We start from the raw sequence: 8452 nt of genomic DNA, 5'->3' as shown, positions 1-8452 counted from the left end.
AGTATGTCGTCCAAAATATGACAAAAACGTCATAGTTTAGTATGTCGTCCAAAATATGACAAAAACGTCATAGGTTGGTATGTCGTCCAAAATGTCACAAAAATATCATAGTTTAGTATGTCGCCCAAAATGTCGCAAAAACGTCATAGTTTAGTATGTCGTCCAAAATGTGACGAAAATGTCATAGTTTAGTATGTCGTCGAAAACTTGACAAAAACGTCATATGTTAGTATGTCGTCCAAAATATGACAAAAACGTCATAGGTTCGTATGTCGTTCAAAATTTGACAAAAACATCATATGTTAGTATGTCGTCCAAAATGTCCCCAAAACGTCATAGGTTAGTACGTCATCCAAAATATGACAAAAACATCATAGGTTCGTATGTCGTTCAAAATTTGACAAAAACATCATATGTTAGTATGTCGTCCAAAATGTCCCCAAAACGTCATAGGTTAGTATGTCGTCCAAAATATGACAAAAACATCATAGGTTAGTATGTCGTCCCAAATGTCGCAAAAATATCATAGTTTAGTATGTCGCCCAAAATATCGCAAAAACGTCATAGTTTAGTATGTCGTCCAAAATGTCCCCAAAACATCATAGTTTAGTATGTCGCCCAAAATGTCGCAAAAACATCATAGGTTAGTATGTCGTCCAAAATGTGACGAAAATGTCATAGTTTAGTATGTCGTCGAAAACGTGACAAAAACGTCATAGTTTAGTATGTCGTCCAAAATTTGACAAAAACGTCATAGGTTAGTATGTCGTCCAAAATATGACAAAAACGTCATAGTTCAGTATGTCGTCCAAAATTTGACAAAAACGTCATAGGTTAGTATGTCGTTCAAAATTTGACAAAAACGTCATAGGTTCGTATGTCGTTCAAAATTTGACAAAAACATCATATGTTAGTATGTCGTCCAAAATATGACAAAAACATCATAGGTTAGTATGTCGTCCAAAATGTCGCAAAAATATCATAGTTTAGTATGTCGCCCAAAATGTCGCAAAAACGTCATAGTTTAGTATGTCGTCCAAAATGTGACGAAAACGTCATACGGTAGTATGTCGTTCAAAATTTGACAAAAACGTTATATGTTAGTATGTCATACATACTATGACAAAAATGTCATAGGTGAGTATGTCGTCCAAAATGTCGCAAAAATGTCATAGTATAGTATGTCGCCCAAAATGTCGCAAAAGCATCATAGTTTAGTATGTTGTCCACAATGTCCAAAAACCGTCATAGTCACTGTTCCCTCTAAGCTGCGCGCGTGCGCAGTTGCGCACTGCTGACACGGTCTCCGCGCACAGAAAATCTGCGCTGCGTACACACACAAAAAAAATCCAACCTAAATTGTAAATAAAATGAACATGTAACGATTCATTCTGTGCTATTTTTCAATGTGAGTCAGTGAGTGACCGGTGACTCCAAAGTTCTGCTGGGCCAGCTCAGCTTCCCCTCAGAAGAAGTTCCACCAGATGAAGGAGCCTTTTGAGAGGCAGCTGGCATCGTGATTGGACTGTACTTTGGTCTGTTCCAATCCAGCTTCAGCTCCAGAGACGGCAGGCGGGACGAGTCAACGGAGGCCGGGTGGACGAAGGCATGCAGCTGAGTACAATCCAGAAAACAACAGAGGAGGAGTGCAGCAGCCCAGAGCCAGAACAGAGTAGCATAGTATGTCTCTTAGAAAACATCATAGTATAGCCTTTGGGATGAAAAAAACGGCATAATATACATCGTATATTGTACAAATAACAAGTCAAAGGAAAGAGACATACATTGTAGAATTGTAGTAATTGTGGGCTGACTGATTTACTGATTATCAGTATTTTATTTTTTACTGATTTACGGTAATAAATACATTTAAAAATGGTGCTACTTTGGCTCTGAACCTTTATCTACCTGTGGTCGCTCTGTCTTCTGGAGTGATTTGATTGGTTATACGTCACGAATAAAACTCCTTTAACATCTGTAAACAAAACAAAAACGTATCAACAAAGTTTTCTGTTAGAGTTTGTGTTCTTCTAAGTTTAACTCAAGATTTTAAATACTTTCATTTACTGCAAATGAATATCGACTCCAAATGTCTCACTAATAATCATTATCAGCCTTAAAAACCCACAAAACACCCCTCTATACTGGACCACACTTAGTACAGTCCGGTTCCCCCTTCTATAAATCTGCTTGGAATCTTCCACTTCCTGTTTGTCAAAGTGGCCTTCTACCTGGACAGGTTTTGTTGGAGCTCATGCAACAAACATTTTGGGTAACTGCACTTTAATATGGATGGATGACACTGAATTAGAGTCTGTATTAATGAGACTGAGTTAAGATGTGTAGCTGTCATTAAATAGTAAATTGTTTCTCAGAATTCACAGAGGAAAGTCTGAAATGTTTGCTAGGTTAGCGTCCCACATGTTCTTTGGCTCAGCTAAAGCTAACTCTCTCCAACTTCTGGATCTCTTGAGTTACTTGTTGTTAAAATATCTTGCTATAGGTGCTGAAGCTCAGAAAGTCTGAGATGTTTGTTCAAAATAAGCTCATTCTCAAGTCTGATCTGAACTGTCCTCTTTTGTTTGAACTTTCCCTAAACTTAGGAGTTAATGACAGAGCAGCACATCCAGACTCAGTCTCATTTATGTAGAGATTAAACTTCAGTGTCATTCATTGATGTTAAAGTGCAGTTTTTCAAATGTTTGTTGCACATGCTCCCGACCAAACCAGTCCAGGTGGGAGATGATGTGAAGAGAAAGCTCCAGAGGATGAATATCACACATTTATATTGGAAATAAATGTCCTTTAATTTGACATTGTCATGCAAATGATGTTCAAATCTTTGTTGAGTGTTTTGTTGATGTTGGTTTCTAAATGTTTTTTGACACTCGGCCCCAAAGATTAAAACCTTTTACGGCTCACAAGCTGCAACAATTCACACATTATCAACTATCTTTCTGACTAAACTAAGATACAAAGTGAAAAACTGCCTGATTCCTGCATCATAAATGTAAATCTTTTTGGTTTTTCTGACAGTAAACTTAATATATTTGGGTTTGACATTTTATCAACCAAAACAATAAATGAATTACTGGAGAAAACAATCAACAGATTAATGGACAAAGAAAATGTGTTTTCCAACATATATGGCTGAATTATGCCAACATTACAAGATTTATACAATTTTAATTCAATTTTATTTATATAACGCCAATTACAGGTCAAATTGTCTCAAGATGCTTTATTTTTATATTTTTTTGGTCATATTTAAAATATGACAAAGTAAGAAATTAAAACCTCTTGACTAATCCAATTTATTATTTGGTTTTTAAGAGACTAATGGGCAACTAAAATAACTTCCTAAACTAAAACTAATAAACATGAGGTCAAATAGAAGGAAGAGTTTTAAATACTGCAGTCCCACAACGACAAGAATAAAGTTTGTCAACAAAAAGTAAATCTGCTGGTGGATTCCATTAAAGTCCTAATAAAGGATAATACAGTGTGATACTAAAGGTTTGTGGTGCTAAAAATCTCCAAGTAAAGATATCAAGTTGAACATCTGGATGGAGGTTGATAAAAGTTGACCTCCCTTCATTTCTCTGGAGGGACTCCATGGATTTTATGGATGGTGGTGAAAGACCTGCTCTTCCAGTCGTCTTCCTTCTAGTCACTGTAAAAAGTCAGTCCATCCTGGCCGACTTCTACACCTCTTCATGACAACTTGTTCTGCCTCTGACCTCGTGGAAACTCCAGAAACTCGGGAAAACCAGTGGAGACTCGAAGAACTCGTGGAGACTCGAAGAACTCGTCGGGCGGGGGAAGGTGTGGTGGGTGGTGGGGGGAGGTGGGGGAGTAGAGGAGGGAGGCCACCACCCACCTCCCCGCCTACTCTCCGCCCTGACTCCACCCAGACTCCGCCTTGGCCCTGCCCATGTGGTCACTTCAGAAACTACGATGCCAAAGGGACGACGAATTTATTTCTTTTTATCTGATCTGTAGCTCAGTGAGTTAAGGATTTGCCTGTGGAGCTGCAGGTCGCTGGTTCAAGACCAGACACTTCTTAAATTTTTATCAAAATACTGACAAAGACAAAGAAAGAAAGGTGCCGGTGGTGGGTCTTGAACCTGCGACCTACCAGTTAGTAGTCTTCTTCTTATCCTCCTGAGCTACTCGCTCAGATACTAATTCTTCTTTTTTTTGCGCATTTATCATCTATTTTTTGCCATTTTAAATTTTTTTTTTTAACTCGAGTTGCGACTCGACCGTTTTTCTCAGGAGGTTGGGCTTCAGCCTTTGTGCTGGAGGGTTGAACCCTCAATTCCAAGACTTTCCAAAGCCTCCACACCTCCCGAGTCCTCAGGACCTGAGCTTTCACACAGTCTGAGGGCTGAAATTTTCTAAGTCCCACAGTAGTTCTCTGTTAGATTGAACTTTCAGACAGTCCAGGGACTGATATCTTCTGAGTTCCTGAGTACTTCTCTGTTAGTTTGAACCTTCAGACAGTTCGAGGACTGAAATTTTAAAAGTTCTTGAGTAGTTCTCTGTTAGTTTGAACCTTCAGACAGTCTGAGGACTGAAATTTTAAAAGTTTTTCAGTACTTCTCTGTTGGTTTGAACTTTTTGGTTAACGGAAGCCTTAAAACTTGTGACCATGAGTCTTGATTTCACATTTAGACCATCCATCTGAGTTCTTCTCAGACCTTCACCTGTGGGTTCTTTAGAAATCCTCAACAAACTTTGATTCTCTTCACTGAACAGTAAAGTTTGTGGAGATCAGAAGGTAACATTAGTTTGATCGATGCCTTCAACTAGTAGACTTTATCTGGAAAGCAGTTTTCTGAAATGAGTTCTTAGTAAATCTGTCCACAATCAAACCAAGAACATAGAAAAAGTTAATGTTTGAAGAAACAACTTGATGTTTTCGTTTCAGACTAGAAAACGCTTTAAAACTTTATCTGTTTTTGCTCTTTTTGATCGTTTTATTGTCTCCTCTGTTTAATTTGATCTTCTAAAGTCTAACTGGTGCCCTTTCAAAGGTTTTATCTTTAGTTTGATTCTTCTTAAATGTTTAGTTTTGCTCTTTTCTCACCTTTTATTCTGTTCTAATGTCTGATCTGATTTCGAAATGTTTTGTCTTTTTAATGTTTAATTGTTGTTTTTTCAAATGTTTTATCGGCTTGTTTGAAAAATTTCCTTTTCTTTCCCAATGTTTAATTTTTTGATTAAATCTTTAAGGTTTTTCTTTTTAAATGTTTTACCACCTTTTAATGTTTAATTTTCTTTTTTAATGCTTCATTGTATTTTCTGTTTAATTCCTATTTAAAGTTTTATTGTCTTTAAGATTTAATTTTCTAATTAAACATTTAATTTTTTAATTAAATGTTTTGACTTTTAAAGGTTTAATAATCTAATTAAATGTTTTGTGTTTTTCTGAATGTGTAACATTCTTGTTTAATTGTATTTTTTAAATGTTTAATTATCTAAAATACTTCATCTTTAATGTTTAATATTTTTGTTTAAATTTTTGTGTTTAATTTCATAATTACATGCTTTGTATCTTCTGTTTAATTATCTAATTAAATATTTTGTCTAACATAATTTAATTGTATTTAATGTTTAATTTTCTTTTTAAAAGTTTTATTATATTAAATGTCTTTTTCCCTTTGATTTAATAGCCTTTTTACTGTAGTTTATTTCTTTAATCTTTTTTTCTGTCAAGATTTGAACCCCAACCTTAAAAATGAAACAAACCCTTAAATCACAATGAAAATACTTCTGTTGTCACAATCATGAGTTAGTCAATTATTCAGTTTATCAATTCAACTTTATTTGTTAAGCACCTTTCACACAGATGACAAAACTAAACAAGCAAAGAGAAAAAACTATGCTAAAACTATGATTAAAACTCAAAAACATATTAAAAAAAAAAAAAGATTTAACATGGTAATAAAATATGTTGTGTCCAGGGGATGGAGGGAGTTTATTGAAGTCTTCTTGGGCTCACATGGGAAATCATTTAAAATATAAACTTGATATTCAGTCTAAGGAAACTGCAGAGCGACAGAAGAACCAACAATATCTCCTGTTTTCTCCTTTAATGAGTCGACTCTTCTTGTGCTTTCAGACCAAAGAACTACAGACTCTTCACAACCTGCTCAAACTCTTGGTACAGGACCTCACCACACGGGTCAAGAAGGTTTCCGTCTCATTTCTACTCTGAAGCTCACCTTCTCCTGCTCAAACTGCTGACAAATGTTTCTGCTGCTCTAAAGTCTGGCTCTCCAGAACTTCCTAAAAACTCTCAAAGTCTCTTCTGCTGCAGGTTGCTTTGTAGAACTGTTCCAGAAAACCTCACTAAACCACATGGAGGGGCCTCAAGATAGTCGTCCAAATGAAACCATACAAAAACCAAACTAGCACAACCCAAACGCTAAAGTCTCCTGCAGCCTACCAGAGAACCTCTGAGAACAGAGAATCAGGACAGGAACTCTTACCTTCTGGACAACCAACGTTGGTTCACAAACAAGAATACAGAATGTGTCTGACCAAAACCTCTAAAGACTCACTACAGCCAAGATAAAGACACAACTCAGCTGCACCAAATCCACTAATCACTGCACACATTAGCACCATGTGCTAACTGTGGCTAAAGAACCACATTTACCAAGACAACTATCCAGTACAAAGCCCTAAAACACACCAAGAAACACATTAAAGACGATTTTACTGCTGGAAGCTGCAAGCCAACGCCTAAAGAACAAATTAAAGCAACGGAGCCAAACCCGGTTCACTGGTGAACAGAAGCAGAGGAAATGTTTGTCTGCAGCTAAATAAAGCAGGAAGACACTGAGCTGCTCAGGTGTTCCTGATAACACCAAGCTGGTCAGGTGTTCCTGATAACACCAAGCAGCCACCTGGACAGCCAATAGGAACACAGCTTCCTGGAAGTCCAGAGGGCTGGCTTAGTGAAGGAAATTTAGTTTAAAGTTGAAGCAGAAAGTTAACAAAGAAAGTTGAAAACCACCTTCTGATACCTGAAATCTCTGAGTTTTCACACAAAGAACACCTGAACATGTCAAACTGGTTCCATAGTAGAACCCTCACTGTAAAAACGTCATAGTATGGTGTGTTGCTCAAAAAACATTAGGACCCGGCTGTCAGGGGACAAACATGTAAGAAACACGAGAACAGAGAGAACCCAACCAGTAGGTCACAGTTTATCATCATCTCATCATCTCCTGAAGTCCATATGGTGAGAGACATCAGTATCTGGTTGTTAATTTACCAGAGGATGCTTATAATCATGCTGATGTGGTCTGTACTCTACAGTATTTTAGTGACTCAATAAATGCCTAAGTTGTTTTTTTTAAAATGCTTTTTAGTTTTTAATAAACATTTAATAGCCTATATGTAATCAATAAATGGCCTTTGCCTATCTTAAGAAAAATTCACTCAGAACTCTGATATGTTAACAGTACTAAATAAATCAATAAATACATGCATACACACAAAAATAAGTTAATACATTAACTGTGTTAAGATAAGATTTAGATTTTAAAAAAAGTTGTTTATGTTTTTGCAGAATCCAGTATTGCTCACTGGTTGGTCATTACATTTTGTTAGTTTGATTTCACTGTTTAAAATGATTCCACCTCTTTTCAGACAGAACCTGTAATAATAAAACAATACAAAATATTTAGTTCCATGTTAATAAAGCACTTAAAGCTTTAAATATGGCTAAATGCTTTTTTCAAAATTAAATATATCACTCCTTAGGTGGTAGTGGCCCCAAGTTCAGTAAAGTTGGAAAGATATTCACAGATTCGGACTTCCAGCATCAATAACTCATTAGATATAGGTTGTCAAAACATAAACGGTGCCTCTTTCCCATTGTTGTAAGGCAGACAACGTGCTACAAGCCCAGTTTTATCAAAAGTAGCTGTCTTTCAAGCTACAGGAATAACATTGGTGTCTATGGAGTGAACAGGGTCCGTCTGCAATTTGCAAAACCACTGCAACAGTAAAGAGAGACAAATATTCAATAACTTCACTCTTATACATTGTAGTGTCACTAAAATCACTGCAGCCTTCAACTGGCTCCTGTTGACAAAGTGTTTTAACAGAAATGTAAATGCTGTAATTTGATTCTTTTAATGAACCATGTAACTTGAATGGATGTGATGCTGGTGTGACCACAGTGCACACGTCTGATGTTGCTCACAGTGGTCCAAGGAACGCTCAGGGAGTTTGTGTGTTTGCTCACACTCAGGAAAAATTACAGGGAACATTGCATGGAACTACAGCCAGCAGCTGGTTCGCTTCGCTTATATCCTTAAGTCCAGAAATGGCTAATTCTGAAAGCAATAAAATAAAAATGTTGCATTTCTATTTTAAAAAGTAAAACATAATTGACTGTCTTGTGAGAGTTTATGCATCAGATTATTTATTG

The sequence above is a fragment of the Amphiprion ocellaris genome, chromosome 19, assembly GCF_022539595.1.
Source record: "Amphiprion ocellaris isolate individual 3 ecotype Okinawa chromosome 19, ASM2253959v1, whole genome shotgun sequence".
Taxonomy (NCBI): Eukaryota; Metazoa; Chordata; class Actinopteri; family Pomacentridae; genus Amphiprion; species Amphiprion ocellaris.
The sequence above is the reverse complement of the archived record's forward strand: the minus strand, read 5'-3'. Positions refer to the sequence as shown.